Below are 25,689 nucleotides of genomic sequence, written 5' to 3' on the forward strand. Positions count from 1 at the left end.
GGACCATATACGCCCGCAGGTGATCCCCAATATATTTTATAATAAATTCCGAGAAGTCGACTGCGACAAAATGTTTTACACTGACGGATCAAATCTCGATGGGTCCACTGGCTTCGGTATCTTCAACAATACTATCACCGCTTCATTCAAGCTCAATGATCCCGCTTCACTTTACGTCGCAGAGTTAGCTGCAATTCAGTACACCCTTGGGATCATCGACACTCTGCCCGCAGATCACTACTTCATCGTTTCGGACAGCCTCAGCTCTATCGAGGCTCTTCGTGCGTGAAGCCTAAAAAGCAATTCCCGTATTTTCTGGGGAAGATACAGGAGTCCTTGTGTACGTTATCTGAAAAATCTTATCAGATTACCTTTGTTTGGGTCCCCTCTCATTGTTCTATCCCGGGCAATGAAAAGGCCGACTCATTAGCAAAGGTGGGCGCATTAAATGGTGACATATACGAAAGACCAATCTGCTTCAACGAATTTTTTAGTATTTGTCGTCAGAGCTCAACGCTCAACAGTTGGAAAACCTCGTGGAGCAATGGGGAACTTGGACGATGGCTACATTCGATTATCCCAAAGGTATCAACGAAGCCTTGGTTCGGGGGGATGGATGTGGGTCGGGATTTTATTCGTGTAATGTCCCGACTTATGTCCAATCACTACACCATGGATGCGCATTTGCGGCGTATTGGGCTTGCGGAGAGTAGTCTGTGCGCTTGTGACGAGGGCTATCACGACATCGAACATGTTGTCTGGGTATGCGCCGGGTATTGTGACGCCAGGTCTCAGTTAAAGGAATCCCTTCGGGCCCGAAGTAGACCACCCAATGTACCAGTCCGAGATATGCTGGCAACTCGTGATTTCCCCTATATGTCCCTTATTTATACCTTCATAAAAACGATAAATATTCCAATTTAGCCCCTCTCTTTTATTTCTCGTTTTTAGAGTTTCCTCCTGCCTTGTGGAACCGATCAGCTCCAGAGTGCCACTATGTAACCGCCGTCGCCCTTACCACTACGCCTGCATAGAAGGAAACTGAAGCGAGAGCGACTCGAGGTCCGATGACTTTTGAAGGATTCCCCGCGGGTTCGAAGAATACCATCCGCCAATACGGTACTCGACGACTTACTAGACTAAGGCGCAAATTTATTTCACTGATCCCCCTCCCCCCCGTTCGAGCGAAAGTTGCAAGTTTTACTCTTCTTGCCCTGTCTCTCCCCTGTCCTTGATACAACTGCTGCTACACTGATGCGGAAATAAGCCACCCTCTGAATATCTTGACCAAGCATAAGTTTTAGTTAAAAAATTGAAATTAGTGTTCTGTATTCCTAGTTTTAAGAGAGCTATAATTTTTACTCTTTATTGAAACTCTTGTCCTCCATCTTGTAAATAGAATTGAATCCCCAGTTTTAAGATTTCTGTGAAATTTCTCATAAATATTTGTACCCCCTTTTGTTTACTAAACTATATTGTTAGTTTTAAGATAACCGTAAAATATTTCGTAAAATACTATTACTCCCCCTCTTGTATATCAAAGTGAATCCCTTGTTTTAAATTTTTTCTTAAAAAAAATCTTTTGGCCCTCTCTTGTATATTGAATCTTATTTCTAGTCTTAAGATAGCTGTAAACTTTCATTTCCTTTGTAAAAAAAAATATTTCAACATTGTAACCTCCTAGTTTTAAGATATCCAAAATGTGAAAACAAAAGCATTTGGCACCGCCAAGCTAACGCATTTGTGCCTATCAAATAAACGAAATGAATAAAAAAAAACTATTTTTGCTAAATTCCTAAATTGACTTATTTCCTTTAAAATGCATCTCACTGATTGTTTATAGACCAAATGAAGCCAAAGATATGAGTAAAAGTTAATAGTTGATGATTTTTTTCTATAAAAAATTTTCCATGCACGATTATGACACGCTATACAATTTTTGTCATCAATACACATCTATGACACGTGTGAGTGCGACTTTTGTTTACATTTATACTAAAAGCTCGCAACAAAGTCAACTGATCTTTGTAATATTTGAGTGTTTAACACAGAATAGACAGAAGCATCAATTGCCTTCCTTGAATTTTTTATACAATTTATAAGTTTCGAGATATTTAATCTCAAACTTTAAAAATCGTTTTTCTCGAAATGTGCAAAATGGCGCTTGTCATAAGATAGCACAAAAGCGACGAGCTAGCGACTAACCCGTCGCTCCGGAAGGTTTTATACGCGGCAGCTTTCTCCGCGTACACGTCTGAGCACTCTTTGTCCCACCACGGGTTGGGAGAACGTTTTTGGGTGTTCACGTCGGGTACTCGTTTTGTCTGAGTTTGAATCGCGATATCGAGAATCGAGTTAGACAAAAACTTATACTCCTCCTCCAAGGAAGTACCTGTGTTGAATCGATAGTTTTGGATATCTCAGCAGCGTAGCTCTTCCAATCAATGTTTCGTGTGAGATCATAGGAAACATTGGTTGGTTCCGAAGGTCTTGAACGAATGGTGATTGCAATTCCAATCGGCAGGTGGTCACTACCGTGGTGATCAGATATTACTTTCCACTTGCAATCTAACCGTAGTGATGTCGAGTCTAGAGATATGTCCAGTGCACTTGCTTGCGCAGGTGGTCTAGGAATCCGTGTCATTTCCCATGTGTTCAGAATTGTCATATTGAAGTTGTCACAAAGGTCTTGAATTGTCGAGGATCGATTATCGTCGTACAGACATCCCCACTCTGTACCGTGAGAGTTAAAGTCTCCAAGAAGCAGGCGGGGCGAGGGAAGGTGTTCAATCACGTTGGAGAATCTTCTATATCCCATCATGGCCCTAGGAGGAATGTAAATATAAGCAATGCAAAGATCTTTGCCTTTGATTGTTGTTTGACAAGTGACAACTTCAATGCCTGTTGTCGAAGGGAGATTGATTCGATTCAAGGAGTAACACTTTTTGATCCCCAAAAGTACGCCTCCATATGAGTCTTCTCGATGCAAGCGGATAATGTAAAAATCGTGGAAGTTGAGGTTTATATTAGAAGTAAGCCATGTTTCACATAGGGAAAAGGCATCAAAATTATTGTAATCTAGCAAGTGTTTTAATGAATCAATTTTGGGGATAATTCTTCTGCAGTTCCACTGTAAAACAGTGATCAGATCCTTGATTCCGTTTAATAAGTTAGCCATCGAAGGATACGATTGCTGCAAGGAGGGGCCCTTGTTCAGTCAACTGTTTTAAAAATGTTCTTACTGTTGGTAGGATAGTAACCAGCAAGCTTTTCAGAGGATCGGTAATGTTGAAAGCTGCGAATATCCAGTCCACAATGTCAGAGAATTTAAGGAATCCCGTTTTAGGTTGAGTTTCTGACTGTAAAATGGGAGTACTTGGGATTTTTGGTGCCCCGGGGAGTGCTGCGAACTCCTGGTTGTGTCTCAATTTCCCAAAACCAGGAGGTATTATCTTCGGATTTGTGGCAGCACTTCCAGTTGATGAATTATTTTTATTTTGTACCCTTGTTTGGGACAACCTAGGACCCTTACGAGGAAGTTCAGGTGAGTTTTGATTAGGTATTTTCCTAGAATTTCCAAGCAGAGCCAAAGAATGCCCCTCGCAAGGGTCGTTAGAGGCGTTATCGTCGGTTGGCAAGAGATCGAATGGGTTTTCGGAGATAAGTGGAACGGCTCTTTTAAGCATTTCTGCGTAAGAGCGTCTGGAGCGATCTTTGGCGGATCGCTTCAGTTTATCCGCGCGAAGTTTGTACGTTGGGCATGTCAAAAGTGCATGCGGATTCTCCCCACAGTAAACACACTTCTCAGTGGGCCTACTGCAAGTATCATCCGCATGGCGTTCCCCACATTTACCGCACCGTTGCTTATTGCTACAGTAGGTGGCCGTGTGAACTAGCTGCTTGCAATTGGAACAATTCATGACCCGCGGTACAAACAGCCGCACAGGTAGACGAGCTCCTCCCACTTCAACGTAGCTCGGAAGTGCAGATCCGGCGAAGGTTACGCGAAACGAGTCTGATGGATAGTAATTCCCATCTTCGATGGACTTTGAGTGCAATTGCTTGCACTCTAAAATCTTAACTGAAAAAAGGTTAGGGTCAGTAACGACTACGCGCAGTTTATCTGACTGAACCTTTTTAATCTCGGTTACGGCCGAGTAACGCTTTGTCAGCTCCCGTGCAACAGTTATGCTGTTTAACGGTTTATTTTTGGGCCGAAAGTATACAACCCAAGGACCAGCGGATCCATCCTGGTAAACCTTGACTCGGGGGGTTGTGAGACATTGGATGATGATGGTCCCACCTCATACCCCCACAAAGGTGTGAGCTGAACGAGTTATCTAGAAGATAATTAATATTTTAAATCATGACAAGACCAGTTAACAAAAAAAACGGACTGGTTCAATTTACAGACATAGCCTTTCCTTCAAAAGAACGTAACCAGATATATTTCGAATATTCCATCAACAACCAGGGTCCATCAAGAAAGTTTCCATTCCGGGAAGATACTTGATAGAATCGGGAATTGAACCCAATAGCTTCCATTTCTGATAATTCTCTGTAAGACTCCTCCCGCCTGACCAAGACATCAGTACTACCACCTGCTAAGGTGAGAAGTGACGAGCCTAGTGGCAGTGCAGAGTCTAATCGAGTTATATCATCCACATCAGGCCCCTTTATTGAAAGTTGCGTACCACTAACCCAAGGCAATCCAGGGATATTCCTTTCCGGGAATACCCTGGATTGATCAGGAATTGAACCCGATATCTTGTTTTATCAGAAGAAATCACCAAGCCCCCCACTCAACGAACCAACTCCGTTATTGCCGCTATGGCAGCAATAACCGAGATTAACTCTATTGTCGAGCAAAGCCAGCAAAGCAACTCCATCATCAAATCAGACCCTGATCACAACAAAAGTCTAAAAGCTTCAATTCAACCCGATGAGCTCTTAGTACTGGTCACCATGTTCGATTTCAAGTTAGTCTCTATCTGTTTATCGCGCGCGTGGCTCAGACTTCTGTAGACATCTCATTATTTTTAAAAACTATAATAAACAATTAACAAAAATCCATCATCATCATAGCGAATATAATAACTTAGTGTGACTAAATGCAAAAAATAGAAGAGAAAAAAAATACAATCTTCGTGGTATTACATAGTTATTCAAATAACTCCAAAATATAAACATTCAAAAAATCTGTCTACAAAGCAGATTTTACGTGTGAAATACATAGTGTTTTGAACTCCGCCAATGTTGCCGCACGTTTAATATGTCTAGGCATCGAATTGAAAAAACTTATTCCTTTGTACAACAAGGAGTTCTGTGATCTACTAAATAAAAAGTTAGGTGTTCTTGCATCAGACGCGTTTCTAGTGTTGTACCTATGCACATCACTTCCTCTTTCAATTCGATCACACAAATATCGAGGTAGCATTCCATTAATAATTTTAAAAATGAACACCATTGTTAAGTAATAAATTCTTTGCTTCACAGAGAGCCATTGTAATGCGCTTAGCATGAAACTAGAGGAAGTGTATCTGTTACATTTTAAAATTAATCGCATGATTCTATTTTGCAATCGCTGTAACCTCAATATTTGTGTTTGATTGGCAAGAAACAAAATGGACGGGCAGAAGTCAATATGTGGTGAAACAATAGATTTATATAATAAAATTTTACTACTAATTGTTAAATCATTTTTCAGACGATACAATATACCATACTTTTTAGCAATCTTTTTGATGACATTGTCGATGTGAGACTTAAAGGTTAACTTATCATCAATGATTATTCCAAGATATTTTAATTCACTAACGCGATTAATAGTCTCACCATTTATTTCAACGTTAACGTCAGGCCTAGTGTTAGCCGAAGAGATAATCATATATTTAGTTTTAGCAACATTTAACTTTAATTGTTTAAATTTTAACCAACGAGCAAGGGAATGCAAATCTTCGTTCAAATGCGCCACGGCTTCATCTATATCCTTAGCTGCAATGAACAGAACAGTGTCGTCAGCGAACAAATTTAAGTCACAAAATCGTAAAACTCGCCTAATGTCATTTATATACATAATAAATAAAATAGGACCCAAGACACTACCTTGCGGCACTCCAAGAGGATTGTCGAGAGGACTAGATACAAAATCGTTAAAACTAGTTTTCTGAGTTCTATCACATAGATAGTTTTCAAACCACTTATGTGCTATCCCTCCGATACCAAATCGCTCTAAAGTTTTCAAAAGTAAAGGTCTCGAAATTGTCTCAAAAGCGCGTTTCAGATCCAAAAATACAGCAAATATAGTCTCTTTAACCTCGATTTTCTCTTTCCATTTTGCTAACACTAGATTCAAAGCGGTTTCGCAAGAGTGTCCCTCTCGGTATCCCGATTGCTCCGGAATTAGCAAATTATTATTATTCAAATAACTCATCAGCTGGCCCTTAACAACAAGTTCTAAAATTTTCTCTAATGTGTGCAACATGTTAATGGGGCGGTACTCTTCGGCTTTATCCGTCCCAGTAACTTTGGGAATAGGAATCACAAGTGACTCCTTCCAAACTGTCGGCACGTGCCCAGTCTGTAGCGATTCATTTACAAGATCCAGCAGATCGTGTCCGATGACATGAAAGCAATCCTGTATCACTTTTGCATTGACATTATCGATACCAGCCGATTTTCCCAAAGAAAAACAAATATCTTTCAATTGTTCAAAAGTGATTGGGTGAAATCCGTCAAATCTACAGTTAGTATTAATCGGCTGTGTTATTTCCACAGGTTCACTGACCAGCTCAATACTTTGATTGATCAGTTGGACACTGTTAACGAAATAACTGTTCAATTTTTCAGCTATTATTTGTTCAGATTGTTCTTCTATCCCGTTAAAAGTTATGGACTGCGAGGAACTACGTTTAGGTTTAATTAAATTCTTTAGGATTTTCCATAACTCTTTGCTGTTGTTTTGATGTTGATCGATCTTCCTTTGAATATATTCACATTTGGTCTTCTTCAAGGCCCGTGAATAAATATTTCGCGCGTGTGTGTACCCATTCCAAAGATGTTCACTATTAGTTCTACAAAATTTCTTGTACTTTTTATCCCTTTTACGTTTAAGGCGCAAAAGATCTAAAGAGTACCAGCTGTTCGAGTTATTTGAATTAACAAACTTTTGAGAAACTAAACTATTTGTACACTCTTTTAACACGTTAGTTAGAACAGCTGCCTTGTTATCCAAATTTCCATTCAATTCCGTAAAATCCATGCTTCTCGAAACCAGTTGAGACATAACTTGTTTCGAATATCTTTTCCAGCACTTGATTTTAACTTTATCCTCTTCACGGTTAGGTTCATTCTCCAGTAAAATTGAAATTGTCTGATGGTCTGAAATTTTATAATCGGCCTCTACATACGAATGAACCCCATCAAAATTGGAATACACGTGATCTATCAATGTTCTACTGTGTCTGGAAATTCTTGTAAACTCACTAACCGTTTGCTTGAAATTGAAAAACTCTGCCAACTGCTTCAACTGATTCGAATTTTGATCATTGAGCCAATCAATATTGAAATCGCCCGAAATTACATTAAGTTTACTTAAGTCAACGAAATTCTCCCACCAGTTTTCTAAAATTTCTAAAAACCGTCGATCGCTTGAACTAGGAGAATGGTATACTACTGCAAAATTTCCCATCTGCATGCCTCTTTCAACTGATATACCCAAGAACCAATTATTATCAACTGCTTCGTTTAACCGAACGTTGAATTTAATCGATTCTTTGGCGTAAATAGCAACTCCACCGGTGTGTCTGGAATGAGATAGGCAAAAAGCAACTTTATAACCCGGAATGCTATACTGATCAAATGCATCAGCATCAACAATATGTGTTTCTGATATTAAAACCAACAATGGACGTTTGTTTTCTACAAGATGTCGCATTGCGACAAAGTTTGTAGATAACCCAGCTATATTTAAATACAACGTTTCAGACAACCTCTCGTTTGTTAGTTGCTATTCACTTGACCAAACGTTGCTTTTTTTCAATTCTAGCAGTCTCCGATATACTGAACACTGCTTACTAAATGCCGCGTGATTTACGTCCAAATTCATTTTACGTTCATTATTCTTTTTAATACAATTAACGCATTTAAAATCCGTTGACGAGCAATCAGATGTTCTATGTGCTCCATTACATCTGGAGCATGTTTCTTTATTCACGCATCCCGTGCTCTTATGACCATATTCTCCACAGTTGAAGCAGCGCAGCACGTTAAAGGCCTCAAAAACAGAACACCTATCCCAACCAATGTTTACCGCACGGGCTGACATCAGGCTGCTATAAGTGTCCTTATCAACTTCAATTATAACATTGTATTTGTTATATTTGAAGCGTGGATTTTGGAAATTGGCAACAACTTTAACATATTCAAACGGAATACCCTCATTCTGACTCTTCAATAAGTCAATGAAGACTTCTTCAGAGTATCGATCACTCATCCCCATTATTTTTATCTTCGGTTTACCGGGTATCGGTATAACAGCATTATACTTTTCACCCAGATTGCTTACAATGTTTTCTTTCACCGACTCAATATTATCCCGAGTTGCACACTCCACAATAATCGAGCCATCTTTACCGTTTTTAAAGTTGCTAATTTTGTGCACCTTTGGATCTAATTTATTTTTTAATTCATTCCTCGTGTCGTCACTCGATTGCAACGGCTCGACTGGTTTAATCACAATGACCGGGCGAGCCTTACGTTTCGTTTGACTTCTAGTTCTAATTTTATTCGTCCCTGTAGCTCCCGACAAAACATTCGCATAAGTAATTCTACTATTTTTATCAAAAACCTCGTCATTATTTCCATCATCGTCTATTTCAATTAACATCGGTTCATCTTCTTTATTCGTCAAAATTTTTCGTTTTCTACTGGGATTCCCGTCCGATTCAGAATGAACCTTCGTATTACTAAAATTCCTCTTTCTGTTCATTCCAACTAATTCAATTTCACGCTTAACATTTTCATTAAAACAACTTTTAAAATCTTCCAACTTTTTGGCAACACTGTTTTCCAAGCCAGCCAATTTACTCTCGAGAGAGTTGTTGAAAGACCTGATCAGTTTTTCTATTCCGTTTTCTACTGCGATGTTTATCTGTGCATCGATGTTTTTTCGGGCATCAGTGAGAGATTCAGAAATGGAAGCGAATTGTTCCATTTTCTTGTCCAACTCAATGATTATCGAACTGACATCCTGCACACCAGAAGACTGGGTTGATAAACATTTTGCACATTTGTAGCAAAGACTTGCATTATCAGCCACCCAATTTACCATGGCCTTTGTTAACCCGGAACATTTTTGATGGTATTTATCGCCGCAAAAAAGGCATAGTACAAGACCTTCGGCGAGACTCACCGTGCCCGTACACTTTGCACACAGGCCACTCATTATAGGCAAATTAAACAACAGCTGGAGAAGCGGGACAAAACAAAAAAATATAACACTGCGTCACCTCGCTGCTGGGAAACGTACAAAGCCAGCCGATGCAGCGAAATGAAATCCGAAAATCACAGAACAATAATAGTCTGTATGACTACACACTATACTTATCTGAATGATATTCCGATTAGCGATTAGCGCCCACAAAGTTTTCAACGAAAAGCAAAGTATTTCTCACAAATTTAAGCGATTGCTTCCTGCACTATGTACACACAAGTTACCATATTCACTTTCACAAAAGCAATGAAAGCATTGGGGGAAAGTGGGAGAAGTGGATCGCCCATAACATCATTTGTCTCCGAATCAGATACACATTCCTCTTCCCCATAATATTCGTATTCGGAGGGTGATTCTTCTATTTGTTCCATTTTGTTGCGAGAGCAACACGCTCGACCGCACTATTTAACTTAAATCAAAATAATAAATCAACAACAATGAAAAAATCCTGTTTTAATCCACCTAGAGGTGCAATTGTGCCTTTCTCATTTCTCCAAACTATGATTTAAACTGGTTCGTACAATATAACATAATGGAAATGTCTTTCATTCTTATTACACTTGGTAAGTATATATAAGAGCACGTTTTTGCATTCATCGCGGTATCGGTTTGAATCGGAGTTTTCTATGTGATCGCACTCCACAACCTGTAACTCCGGAGCCGGAAGTCGGATGGAGATGGAATTTAATATCAATTTCCCACCTTTCATTTGAGACTAAGTTGATCAAATCGGTCTAGCCATTTTCGAGAAACCAACATAATCGTTATTCTGAATTTGGATGCTTCCGGATCCGACGATGGTGGCCAGTGTGGCCAAAGAGACTTTGAATGATTGTTGGTGAACTAGATATACAAATTCAACAGTTGTGTTTACATTTTGGAAAAAAATTCACCTTTTTACATTCATCGCAGAATTCGTTAGAATCGGGATTTGCTGCGTGATCGTACGTATCACCCTGTAATTCAGGAACCAGAACTCGGATCCACACAAAATTCAACAGCAGCTGATGGACCTTTCATTTAAAATCAAGTTTGTAAAAATCGGTCAGAAAAATCCGAGAAACCGATGTGGACAAATCAACAAATTTTGTTTTGTAACCATAATCTTCAACTCGTAATCCGGAACAAGATGTCGGTTGAAAATGAAATTCAATAGCAACCTATGGGAATATTATACCTTTCATTTGAATCTTAGTTTGTAAAAATTGGTTCAGCCATCTCCGAGAAACCGATGTGGACATTTTGATAACAAATCCGCACATATACACACATACATACATACATACATACATACATACATACATACATACATACATACATACATACATACATACATACACACATACATACACACAGATATTTTGCGATATCGGCGAACTGAGTCGAATGTTATATGAGACTCGGCCCTCCGGGCCTCGGTTAGAAAGTCTGTTTTTGGAGCAATTGCATAACCTTTCTATATGAGAAAGGCAAAAAAAATAATATTTAATTAGCTTAATCAGCATGAGTTCAATGTTATCTTCATGTGATTATATTTTGAAATGTTGGTGGAATGGGTTTGAAAGTGGAGGGAATGGGGGGTTAGTAGAGTGGGAATGGAGGATGCGTCAGAAATCCTTCATCTTATTTCGGTATACGGGGTGGATGAAGGAAATGCGGGCGTGAGGGTGGTCCAAGGGGAGGGGAGTGATGAAGGAGGAAGGTGTAAGGGCAAGGCGGGGGGGAGGGCGGCGACGCAATGATCAACTGCATATTTTGCCTTCCATTTGAGACTTGGTTTGAGAAAATCGGTTCAGTTATCATCGAAGAACCGATGTGACTTTAATTGTGGAATATGGCCGGAATTCCGGACTTCCGGAATCGTCGATAGTGGACAATATATTCAAAGAATGTTTGATTGGCAATCAGTGATCTAGATCTGCGATTAGAAGTAGTTTGGTGGCCATTTCAATAGTTTTTAGCCTCTGAGGTATTACGATTGTACCGATTTATATGGGAAATTCCAGTATATCCTTATTAACACCCCTGTAACTCCGGAAGCAAGAGTCAGAACTGAATGAAATTCAACAGCAGTCAATGGTATTACTGTATCTTTCATTTGAAATCAAGTTTGTGAAATTCGGTAGAGAATTCGTTGGGGAATGGGTGTGATATTAGCTTAGGAACTTGGCGAGTTCCCCGGGGGCGTCATGAACCGTCATCGGTGGCCAATGTGGTCAAAGCTGCTTTGATTGATCATTAGTGGTTAAAAAGTCGATTTTTACAGTGATTGCATAGCCTTTCTTTATATGAGAAAAGCAAAACCTGTTTTAATCCGCCTAGAGGTGCAATTGTGCCTTTCTCATTTCTCCAAACTACGATTTAATAGCTGGTTCGTACAATATAACGTTATGGAAATGTCTTTCATTCTTATTACACTTGGTAAGTATATATAAGTGCACCTTTTTGCATTTATCGCGGTATCGGTTTGAATCGGAGTTTTCTATGTGATCGCACTCCACAACCCGTAACTCCGGAGCCGGAAGTCGGATGGAGATGGAACTTAATATCAGTTTCCGGGGACGCAACACCTTTCATTTGAGACTAAGTTGATCAAATCGGTCTAGCCATTTTCGAGAAACCAATATAACCGTTATTCCCAATTTGGATGCTTCCGGATCCGTCGATTGTGATCAGTGTGGCCAAAGAGACTTTGAATGACTGTTGGTGACCTAGATCTACAAATTTAACAGTTGTGTTTACATTTTGGAAAAAAATTCACCTTTTTACATTCATCGCAGAATTCGTTAGAATCGGGATTTGCTGCGTGATCGTACGTATCACCCTGTAATTCAGGAACCAGAACTCGGATCCACACAAAATTCAACAGCAGCTGATGGACCTTTCATTTAAAATCAAGTTTGTAAAAATCGGTCAGAAAAATCCGAGAAACCGATGTGGACAAATCAACAAATTTTGTTTTGTAACCATAATCTTCAACTCGTAATCCGGAACAAGATGTCGGTTGAAAATGAAATTCAATAGCAACCTATGGGAATATTATACCTTTCATTTGAATCTTAGTTTGTAAAAATTGGTTCAGCCATCTACGAGAAACCGATGTGGACATTTTGTTAACAAATCCGCACATATACACACATACATACATACATACATACATACATACATACATACATACATACATACATACATACATACATACACACATACATACACACATACATACACACAGATATTTTGCGATCTCGGCGAACTGAGTCGAATGTTATATGAGACTCGGCCCTCCGGGCCTCGGTTAGAAAGTCTGTTTTTGGAGCAATTGCATAACCTTTCTATATGAGAAAGGCAAAAAAATAATATTTAATTAGCTTAATCAGCATGAGTTCAATGTTATCTTCATGTGATTATATTTTGAAATGTTGGTGGAATGGGTTTGAAAGTGGAGGGAATGGGGGGTTAGTAGAGTGGGGGTGGAGGATGCGTCAGAAATCCTTCATCTTATTTCGGTATACGGGGTGGATGAAGGAAATGCGGGCGTGAGGGTGGTCCAAGGGGAGGGGAGTGATGAAGGAGGGAGGTGTAAGGGCAAGGCGGGGGGGAGGGGCGGCGAAGCAATGATCAACTGCATATTTTGCCTTCCATTTGAGACTTGGTTTGAGAAAATCGGTTCAGTCATCATCGAAGAACCGATGTGACTTTAATTGTGGAATATGGCCGGAATTCCGGACTTCCGGAATCGTCGATAGTGGACAATATATTCAAAGAATGTTTGATTGGCAATCAGTGATCTAGATCTGCGATTAGAAGTAATTTGGTGGCCATTTCAATAGTTTTTAGCCTCTGAGGTATTACGATTGTACCGATTTATATGGGAAATTCCAGTATATCCTTATTAACACCCCTGTAACTCCGAAAGCAAGAGTCAGAACCGAATGAAATTCAACAGCAGTCAATGGTATTACTGTATCTTTCATTTGAAATCAAGTTTGTGAAATTCGGTAGAGAATTCGTTGGGGAATGGGTGTGATATTAGCTTAGGAACTTGGCGAGTTCCCCGGGGGCGTCATGAACCGTCATAGGTGGCCAATGTGGTCAAAGATGCTTTGATTGATCATTAGTGATCCAGACCCGCAAACTAGAGTAATGTTACATCTATTTTAATATGTTTTACATCATTTGAACATCATGGTGGTACCAGTTTATATGGGAATTTGCTGTGTGACCGCACTCTTCAACCCGTAACTCCGGAACCGGAAGTCGGATCAACTAAAAATTCAATAGCAGCTTATGGGAGCGTTATACCTTTCAGATGAAACTAAGTTTGCGAAAATCGGTTCAGCCATCTCTGAGAAAATTGTGTGAGTTTAAACGACACACACATACACACACACATACACACACATACATACACACAGACATTTGCCGATCTCGACGAACTGAATCGAATGGTGTATGACACTCGGCCCTCCGGGCCTCGGTTAAAAAGTCGATTTTTACAGTGATTGCATAGCCTTTCTTTATATGAGAAAAGCAAAACCTGTTTTAATCCACCTAGAGGTGCAATTGTGCCTTTCTCATTTCTCCAAACTATGATTTAATAGCTGGTTCGTACAATATAACATTATGGAAATGTCTTTCATTCTTATTACACTTGGTAAGTATATATAAGAGCACCTTTTTGCATTTATCGCGGTATCGGTTTGAATCGGAGTTTTCTATGTGATCGCACTCCACAACCCGTAACTCCGGAGCCGGAAGTCGGATGGAGATGGAATTTAATATCAGTTTCCGGGGACGCAACACCTTTCATTTGAGATTAAGTTGATCAAATCGGTCTAGCCATTTTCGAGAAACCAATATAACCGTTATTCCGAATTTGGATGCTTCCGGATCCGTCGATTGTGACCAGTGTGGCCAAAGAGACTTTGAATGACTGTTGGTGACCTAGATCTACAAATTCAACAGTTGTGTTTACATTTTGGAAAAAATTCACCTTTTTACATTCATCGCAGAATTCGTTAGAATCGGGATTTGCTGCGTGATCGTACGTATCACCCTGTAATTCAGGAACCAGAACTCGGATCCACACAAAATTCAACAGCAGCTGATGGACCTTTCATTTAAAATCAAGTTTGTAAAAATCGGTCAGAAAAATCCGAGAAACCGATGTGGACAAATCAACAAATTTTGTTTTGTAACCATACTCTTCAACTCGTAATCCGGAACAAGATGTCGGTTGAAAATGAAATTCAATAGCAGCTTATGGGAGCGTTATACCTTTCAGATGAAGTTTGCGAAAATCGGTTCAGCCATCTCCGAGAAAATTGTGTGAGTTTAAATGACACACACACATACACACACATACATACACACACAGACATTTGCCGATCTCGACGAACTGAATCGAATGGTGTATGACACTCGGCCCTCCGGGCCTCGGTTAAAAAGTCTTTCTTTATATGAGAAAGGCAAAAACGAAACACTTCACCAGTTGGTTCCTGACGAGGTAGGTGAATTGATCTTTCGTTTTTTTGTCCGTCACCCGCGTGACCTTCACACAGTAGAGAGCTGGTATGGCTCGTCTAAACAAAGCCGTCTTTCAGGCAAGAAAACTGTTTAGTACCGCATTAATGTTTCGCCACTTCACACAATCCAACGTTTATAATGTTTATACTCCAGCCCTTGCTGGGATAACACCTTCACCGATATCGCCTAACTCAAGGTTATGCCACAACAAACAATACGTGTGTGTAAACTGAAAGGGCGCTCGGTTACGAATGATATATATATATATATATATATATATATATATATATATATATATATATATATATATATATATATATATATATATATATATATATATATATATATATATATATATATATATATATATATATATATATATATATATATATATATATATATATATATATATATATATATATATATATATATATATATATATATATATATATATATATATATATATATATATATATATATATATATATATATATATATATATATATATAATTTTTCCCAAGAAACCATAGGTCTATCATATTGAATTTCGAACCGCCGGATTTTCAAATTTTTTTCAAAAGCTACAAAATTCGATCTTTTAAATCAAAATTTGTCATCTTTTGTATGCATACCTAGGGCACGGTGTTCCTAAAACCGTTATTAACAAAAAATTACCATAAATTTGTCATACGGCATTCGAAAGATACAGAATCCAAGCATCTTCTCAGTGAATTTCAAAATGATCCATCGAGAGATTCGAGAGAAATTGCGATTTGAAGTTTTATGACACGTTTCATAAGGCTACCAGCAGACACCCACGGGTTTGGTCCTATCTCTATGAACAAAAAAATATTTGTCTACTTATTTAGTATGTAACGGACTTACTTTCTAGCATCACAAATTATTCCCACAAAACCAATCCCTACATGCACCAATGTGAATCCTTCTCAGGTCACACAACCAAATTTAACATATCCTTTAGTCAGGCCACTTGAAACGAGGCCACAGTCATATTTTTCCACAGATCGTAAATTACTTGAACGATCGTAAACAAATCCAACTTGCATAACCAGATGGGCGCATTCCAGTTAAACCATTCTGGGTCGCACCACTTGTTATAGCAACATTCTCACTAGGTCATTATTATGCAGAGGCGACAAATAAACAGTGTATTCAAACAAAAGCACCGATAGCAACCAAGGCACCCATACTTATTCATTTATTTGTTTTCCCTTTTTACGCTACCCGTACATAATTATGTACTTTGAAATTGTAACTGATTCCTCCCATTTTGATGTACATAGAATAGTTTAAGTCAGGTTAGCTAGGTTAGCTCGTAAGATTTTTAAATGGAATAAAGCAGATTATGAAAGACTACCAACAAGGGAACAATCTTTTTTTAAATTATCAAATATCCAAAATGGCGACCGTGAAAAGTAAAGTGAAGGCAGCACAAGTGATAGTGAATTTTCGTCGCTCTCGATTTATTGGATTACTAACCTGCAAAAAGTTCTTCAATTCACCGGTACATTTCTTAGACAATAGCCCGTACTAAACGGACAGCTCGTAAATCTACTGGAGGTAAGGCTCCGCGTAAGCAGCGTGCCACCAAAGCTACCTATAAAAGTGCCCCATCCACTGGTGGTGTCAAAAAAAAAACACTCCACTGAAGAACTCAAAATATGAAGTGAAAATGGACATCTAACACCCACTAGTACTCGTTAGAACGAATTCAAATTAGTGACAAGAAATCCAGAAGAATTCACACAAATAACAGTTAACTATCCAACCGAATAACACCATGAGGAAGTGAAGCAGCTGTTACTGTATACTAGTAAACGTTAGAATGAACTCAAATTAGTGACAAGTGACAAGAAATCCAGAAGAATTCACACAAATAACAGTTATCTATCCACCCGAATAACACCATGAGGAAGTAAAGCAGCTGTACGCAACAGTTTGGTACCGATGCCACCACACCCACCACAGGCCCACGAGTTGTTGCAAATACTGCAGTTGTACGGCAACAGTTTGGTACCGACGCCGCCACACTAGCCACAGGCCCACGAGTTGTTACAAATTAATTCGACACGTAGCAGTATCTCAACCTACTCGGACGGTTTGCATGACTGACGGAGAATGACGGTGATACTAGCAACAGCAGCAGAGTCCGGAGGTAAGAGTTCGATGAATGCGCATGCAGTAAAAAGTGAAGAGTTTGTACAATAGTGAAAAGAATCGACACAAATAGTGTCGTGTACCGTTCCAATTGTCTAAATTCAAATAGAACAAAAACTAACCTGTCAAAGCCAACCAAGTGCAGCTATACAAAGGTTGTTATTTGATTACTATATAGTATCGGTTGTCTAGATTTATGCCTCAGTATCATACAGTATGACCTACTTAACCAAAACCTAATTTATGCACTACACAATCAAACAGTAAACAGGTTTTAGCTAAAATCCAGGCTAAAATTGTCTATAAAAATAAAATTATCAACTGAAGTATCCGCCCAATAACCCTAAAAGCATATATCACAGGTGGATATTAAATTATTATATACTGTATATTAAATTTTAATTATTAGATACTAAATTACTATATATTAAAGTTCGAAAAAATGGGGTCTAGAACAAGCAAATCCCCGACAGTAAGCGGAGATCCGCAAATAAATATTATCAATAGCTTGGAACAGCACGCAAATTGGCAAGATAACCAAGATACGAAATATTGGTTATTACTGACCATTTGCTCCATACAATTAATATTTACCATCTACCAAACGTACACAAGATACGTCAAGCGCCAAGCGTTTAAGAAGGCAAAGAAATCGCTTGCAAGTCTAGATCAGATCTAGAATGCATAAAACAATAAATTTAACAATACAAAAAAACATATGGAAAAAGCACTAGAAACATTAATAAAGATCGACAATAATTTAAAAAAATATATCACCAAGAAATTTTCCTATTCCAATTTAATTGACAAAGAAAAATTATGCTAAGCCAATTACAGGGCAATACAAGAATATCTACTAATAAATGAGGATACATTAACCTCAGAGAAATTATTTTATTTTGAAAAATCATCGAGAACGTTAAATTTGGATATTACAACTGCAATAAACAAGAGATTGCAAAAATTTAAAATAAAATTTAGATTAAAAGGGATAATTTTAGCTATCATTTTCACGAATCGGCTAAATAAATTAAAAGTTATGGCAAATTTCGACATTAAAACGGCAGCGAAGCTAGCCTCTTTAATTCCACTATACGATGGTAATAAAGAAGGAGCTAAAGGTTTCATAGATGCTGTAAATTTTATAAATACGATCGTGACCGAAGCTCAGAAACCCACGGCGGTACAGCTAGTACTCACCAAGCTCACAGGCAAAGCGAGAGACCTTTTTACAGTGGTCCCAGCCAGCCTAGTTGAGATCGCCCTGCAAATTCAATTGAACTGCACAGACAAAAGCAGTTCGGATTCCGCAGAAAACAATTTAAAAAATATAAAGCATAACAGTGACCCGCGAACTTTTGCTAATAACGTCGACGAACTGAGCAATCAGCTCGCCAACGCATACATCCGAGAAGCCTTTCCGGGTGAAGTAGCCAAAAAGAAGGCACAAAAGGCGGGTATACAAGCACTGATAAGCGGCTCACGCCACCCCGAAACAAAGATGATGTTAAGAGTCGGCAAATTTGATGCATTAAGCGACGCAATCGATTTAATGGTTGAAAACAAAACTTGTAATGAAAAAGAATACGCCACCCTACTAAACATAAATAAAAATACGAACAGATGGGACAACCGAGTTAAACGAAACTCTTTCCAAAACCCCCCAAGTTACTATAACACACAGCAGCACTATCGTTCCCAAAGAGGAAACGGGAGGAACGACGCAATTCAGCGAAATTTTAATACCAATCAGCGCTATAACGGTCCACAGCGATCGTATAATAACAATTATACTTATCCACATAGAAACGTGTATAATAACCAACGAGGCCGTGGTCATTACCAACCTCAACAGACTCGATATGGAACAAATCGATTCCCGCAGAATCGACAAAACATGTATTTAGCAAGTACTGAACTGCAATCATGCATGGCTGACCAAGGCCAAGCACAAACAGCTGTGCCGGTCCCTGCACCGAGCGAACAGCAACAACAACAAATTCAAAACCATTTTTTGGGCCAATGTGTTGACTCTTAATGTAAGCGCTTCTAACTTCATAAAAGTTGGAGTGCGTATGGCCAATTCGATCTGTACGTTGATAATAGATTCTGGTGCAGATATCTCTATTTTTAAGAGTAATAGAGTAATGCCCAAACAATTAGTAAATAAGAATATCAGAGTAAAATTATCTGGAATAACGGAAGACGAAATAGAAACAACAGCACTGACCGAAACTGAACTAAATTTCGGAAATAACATAATCATTAAACATAACTTTCATCTAGTTAACGCAGACTTTCCCATTCAAACCGATGGCATTTTGGGCAGAGATTTTTTCTCCTTCCATAAATGTATAATCGATTACGAATGTTGATTATTAAATTTCTCAGTAAATAATACTAACGTGTCCGTACCTATACAAGACAGCGTAAACAACAATTTCATAATGCCGCAGAGATGCGAAGTGATTAGAAAATTAAGTAACAACAATCTTAAAGAAGACATGGTAGTCATCTCCACAGAAATTGCACCTGGAATTTTTGTAGGAAAGGCTATCATATCTCCACAAAATCCCTATGTAAAAATAATGAACACGACGAAATCAACTGTAAATATATCCAACTTAGAACTTAAACCTGAAATGGAACCCTTAGCAAACTACAATATAATGAAAATTAACAATAAAGATAAGAATAATACGAGAAATAAAAAAGTTTTAAATGAGATAGACATGAAAAATGTACCAAACTACGCACAACAAGAATTAAGCAACCTAATATTAAACTATTCAGACATTTTAGCACTCACTGACGAACCACTGTCGACTAACAATTTTTACAACCAAAACATTAACTTAAAGGACAATACCTCCGTATACATACCCAATTATAAAACAATCCATTCTCAAAATACAGAAATAGAAACTCAAATTACTAAAATGCTAAAAGACGAAATAATAGAACCTTCAATATCATCCTATAACAGTCCAATTTTATTAGTACCAAAGAAATCAAATGATGAAACCAAGAAATGGCGACTAGTAATAGATTTCAAACAACTTAACAAAAAAATCCTGGCTGACAAATTTCCCCTACCTAGAATCGACACAATTTTAGATCAACTTGGCAGAGCCAAATACTTTTCAACATTAGACTTAATGTCTAGTTTTCACCAAATAGCGTTAGAAAATAACTCTAGAAAATTTACCGCTTTCTCAACACAGAGTGGTCATTACCAATTCACACGCTTACCTTTTGGATTAAATATTAGCCCAAACAGTTTTCAGAGAATGATGACAATTGCAATGGCTGGACTAACACCAGAACATGCATTCGTCTATATCGATGACATAATTGTTATTGGATGTTCCATCCAACACCACTTGCAAAATCTAGCAAAAGTCTTCGACAGAATCAGAAAATATAATCTAAAATTAAATCCCCAAAAATGTAAATTCTTCAATACAGAAGTGACGTATCTAGGACACAAAATTACAGATAATGGAATACTACCAGATAGTTCCAAATTCGACACTATTAACAACTACCCCATACCCAAAAATAGTGACGACTGTAGACGATTTGTAGCTTTTTGTAACTATTACCGCAAATTTGTGCCAAACTTTGCAACAATAGCACACCCACTAAATTAACTTCTAAAGAAAAATAAACAGTTCGTTTGGACAAATGAATGCCAAAACGCCTTTAACACACTAAAAACACACTTAATCTCACCAAAACTACTTCAATACCCCGACTTTGCTCAACCGTTTATACTAACAACTGACGCATCAGACGTAGGATGCGGAGCAGTTTTATCCCAAATTAAAAACGGAAACGACTTACCCATAGCTTTCGCAAGCAAAAGCTTCACTCCAGGAGAGAAAAATAAATCGACAATACTAAAAGAACTAACAGGAATACACTGGGGAATAAATTATTTCAAACCTTACCTATACGGAAGAAAATTTACGGTCAGAACAGACCATAGACCATTAGTATTTTTATTTAATATGAAAAACCCAACCTCCAAACTCACTAGAATGAGACTAGATTTAGAAGAATTCGACTTTAATACAGAATACATTCCTGGTAAAAGCAACGCTACAGCGGATGCCTTATCCAGAATTTATTTATTTATTTATTTAATATAATTATATCCATCGGACTTTGCAGTCTAAATGGACAGATAGAGTTATAAATAGTTATAAATAACAATACATCTGATAAACTAAACTAAAACAATATCACATCAAATAAAAACATCAAAGCACAGTAGAGCGGCTAATCTTATTGATGAAGCGACTGGACAACTCATTAAACTCAAAAAACTCTTCCACTGCGGTGAATGTCCGAGTGCATGCGGTAATCGGTTCGTTGGATCCAAACAAGGTACGATGAAATCTTTGCTGAAGCAGTGTTGTATTACGTAATGTTCTATTTGGAATCCGAAAGTTTACTTCCGAACGAAGCTCTGGAGCATCCATCTCACCGTTAATCAGTTTTGCGATTACCAGCGCTTGCTGTATTTTTCGCCGGCGTTGCAACGTATCGATTCCCAGAAGTTGACACCTATCTGTATATGCTGGCAAATTAGCTGGATCATTCCACGGTAGATTTCTTAAAGCCATGCGCACAAATCGTTTCCGCACACGTTCGATTCTAATGCACCACGTTACTTGATGCGGACACCAGATCACTGATGCGTTTTCGAGAATAGGGCGGACGAGTGAACAGTACAGTGCCTTCAGACAATGTGGGTCGTTGAAGTCCTTAGCAATCTTGGAAATAAATCCCAACTGACGTGTTGCTTTTGAAATAATCTGCGAGCATTGCAAATCAAACGTCAGTTTCGCGTCCAATTGCACTCTTAAATCACACACCTGCTCAACTCTTGTCAGAATTGTACCGTTAATCCTATAATCGAACTGTACCGGGCATAAAATACGATGGAATGTAATCACTTGACATTTCGCCACGTTAATGACAAGCTTATTTCTGCCACAACAGTCTACGAAAAGTTGTAGTAAACCTTGAAGGCGCCAACAGTCTTCTACAGAACGAACAACAAGGTACAACTTCAAGTCGTCAGCATAAACTAGTTTGCAGCCGGCTCCCAGCAGCAATGCGATGTCGTTGAAATATAGTATGAACAGCAGAGGTCCCAAGTTACTCCCTTGTGGAACACCAGACTTGTTGGAAAATTGTGACGATGTGCAGTTATCTAATTTTACTCGCAGAAATCTTCCGGAAAGATATGAATTTAACCAAGACACCAATTGTGAAGAAATGCCGAGACGAGACAGCTTGCATAAAAGTATTCTATGATCAATTTTGTCGAATGCTGCTTTCAAATCAGTGTAAATGACGTCCATCTGCGTTTTTTTCTCCACGCTAGCGACACACTTGGACGTGAAACTCAACAAATTTGTCGTCACTGATCTCCCTGGCATGAATCCGTGCTGATCAAACGATATGTAGTTCTTCGCGCAGTCTAAAATAGCACCACTCACAATAATCTCAAATAGCTTCGAGGAAGCTGAGAGACTAGTAATTCCACGATAGTTCGCAACATTCCGTCGATCGCCATTCTTGAATATGGGGCATATGAGCGATTGCTTCCAAATGCGCGGGAATTTAACTTGCTCAAACGAACGATTAAAAATTAAACTCAGTGGTCCAGCCAAAGCATTGATACAACGAAGAATGACAACTGCGGGAAAACCATCTGGCCCGGGAGCAAACGAGCATTTCAGTTTCTTCGATGCCTGTTTAACCAATTCTGGAGTAATGACGAAAGTTCCCAAATCAATCATACCGCTGGTAACATCGGAAGCAGCATCTTCCGCCTCTTGTCTCGATGTAAAACTGCTCGAAAACACACTAGTAAAATGCCGCGCAAACAGTTCACATGACTCAGACACTGATGTGGCAACCGCATCTTCATGAAACACATTTGATGGTACCGATGAGATCTTTCTTTTCGAATTAACAAACCGCCAAAAACTTCGAGGGTTGCGTCGCAGGTTATTTGCATTCGGAGTACATATGATTTGTACAAACTTGCGTTTAAAGAACGGTATGCATTGACAGATCGATGAAAATTGCAAAGGTTTGTAAAAGGTCCGCTGGCGTCGGAGTTTACGTTGAAAGGCATTTCGCTCGCGTTTTAATTTACGCAATTGATACGTACTCCAAGCATGGGAAAGGGGAGGTCTGACACGAGGAACATGAAATTCAAGCCAGCGATTGATTTCGCCACAAAAGTCTACAGCCATATCATCAACATCTCCGGATGCGAACAATGAAACCCAATCGATATTGTTCAGATGATCAGAAAGAGCAGAAAAATCCACTAACCGAAAATTCAAAGGGCGCACGGTACTACTATCGCCGTTCGTTGACGATTGGGCGCTACCAGCACTGTTATATAGTGAAATGGTAAGCGGCGGATGATGGGTGTCTACGGATAGTAGCGGCGTAGGGCAACTATCAACTCTGGCGTCACAATCAAATCGGCAGAAAATAAGATCAAGTGTACGACCGAGCAAATTACACACTAGATTTTTCTGCCCAAGGCCCAAAAAGTCCATACCATCCAGCAGAGTGTGGCTGGCCGGTGGAAGTTGTGTACCGTTACAAACAATATCAGTATCGCTTATGGCCCAGTGCATACGTGGCTGATTATAATCACCACACACAAAAACTACGTCGTCAGTTAAACTTTTTTCACACAGTTCCTGTACAGTAGCAATGTGCTGATTAATCACATTCAAGTCCTGACTTAGATCTGGTGGTATATAAACGGCGCATATTTTTACATTTATATTTTTTATCCTCGTCGAGACAGAAACTTGCTCCAAATTTTGTCCGTTCGTCATGTGTATGAGTGTACTGGTATACTGTTGGGCCACCGCAACCAGTACCTCCCCAAACCGAGATTTTCTGCTATTGCGTGCGCAACGATCGCAGCGAAACACGTTGTAAGCTGTACCAAATAGCTGCAGTGAGGTGATGCAGTCATCAAGTCCAGTCTCGGTCATAACAACCACGTCAAAATCGCAATCTGCAGAGTTCAGGAACAGCTCATCTACTTTCGTCCTCAGCCCTCTCACGTTCTGATAGAAGATGGAAATACTGCTATCGCTATCGGGTATTTGCTGTGAAAGACAACGGTTGAATACAGGTGAAGGGGGAAAAGAAACGGTCGAATACTCGCCTCTGATGGGAGCCCTAGACCTAGGACTCCCACCGTCTGCAGAAAATCGCATTGCGTTCAATTCATTGTCATAGGAAACGGTTGTTCCTGTGTTGGAGTTGCTGCTGGTTGTTCTCGGGCGAAAATAAACGGTCGTCTCATCGTGTTTTTTGGAAGCTCCACAAACTCTCTAAACATCAAACCGGCGGGCCAACACGCAGCGATTAAGGCCTGCTGCTTGAAAGCTGGATCAAGGCCAATTTTAAATGAGACGTAGTTCATGTTCGTGACGTCTTTTCCCTTAGGTACAAGACGAGTGACATCAAACGGGTCAGCTAAATCTAGGCAGCGAGAAACAATTTTTTGCACATCATCAATACCGATCAGTAGCTGGAAGCCCGATAAATAAAGCCAAAATCTGGGTGGCGGCGCAACTGGTGTGATGAAAGCGACAGAGAGATCACCAAAATCGATTGAATTAGTGCCGCGATCGACAACTGGGCGAGCCGATTGGATATTTTCAATGCGACGACGCTTTGAACTCAATCCTGGGGTTCTCATTTCACGGGAAACGGAGGGTTTTGGTGTTTGATTTGAGTTTGCAATACAGTCCACTTTTTTGCCTAGCACTTCGACAATACCAGATAGTTGTTGTATCTGTTTACTGATATCGTCGGTGCTTGCACTTGGAGATATATTGTTTCGATTTAGATCAGTAATGTACTCACGAATGCTTCTGCCATTTAGCTCGCCCCTGCATCTTGTACAAATAAATACGGCCTTGCCTTGGGCAAAAACATCCTTACAAGAGCGAGGACTGAAACCACAGCAATTTTGGCTGACGTGGAAAGGGATTTCACATAGGCCGCAGCGCACTGGTTCCAAATCATTGATTTCGTGATGACACTCACCACATTTTTTTATCCATATTTGTTTTGTGTTGCGTTCGCAAACCAGAAGATATGACAGTTACGCACTTCACAGAACGACGAAACAAGTGGCAGCGGTTGGTGCTAGCGTTCGATGTGGCGCCAAAAACAATCCAAACTGACCGGATAAAAACAGCAATAAATCGCAGAAGACGATCGCAAATTCGGTACAAACTCCAATGCCTTGCAGGAATACGGATATTTCCGGGTACGAATAATGTTGAACGGAAACAGTATGTCGAGAATAACACTTTAATAAACGTAAAATAAGCTAACAAAAAAACTAGCACGATGCTCCAGTTTGACACTGTAAAAAAGAATTGTTGCAACCTCAGACGAATTGAAAGCCTTAAACGTACTTACTG

General features: G+C 39.2%; 1 protein-coding gene across 6 annotated transcripts in view; it reads right to left on the minus strand.

The window, feature by feature from the left end:
* The window catches only part of LOC131683143 (glutamate [NMDA] receptor subunit 1), a 1,648,542-nt gene that overhangs the window by 228,242 nt on the left and 1,394,611 nt on the right, over window positions 1–25,689 (minus strand). The window lies entirely within an intron of this gene.

Source organism: Topomyia yanbarensis, chromosome 2 (assembly GCF_030247195.1).
Source record: "Topomyia yanbarensis strain Yona2022 chromosome 2, ASM3024719v1, whole genome shotgun sequence".
NCBI lineage: Eukaryota > Metazoa > Arthropoda > Insecta > Diptera > Culicidae > Topomyia > Topomyia yanbarensis.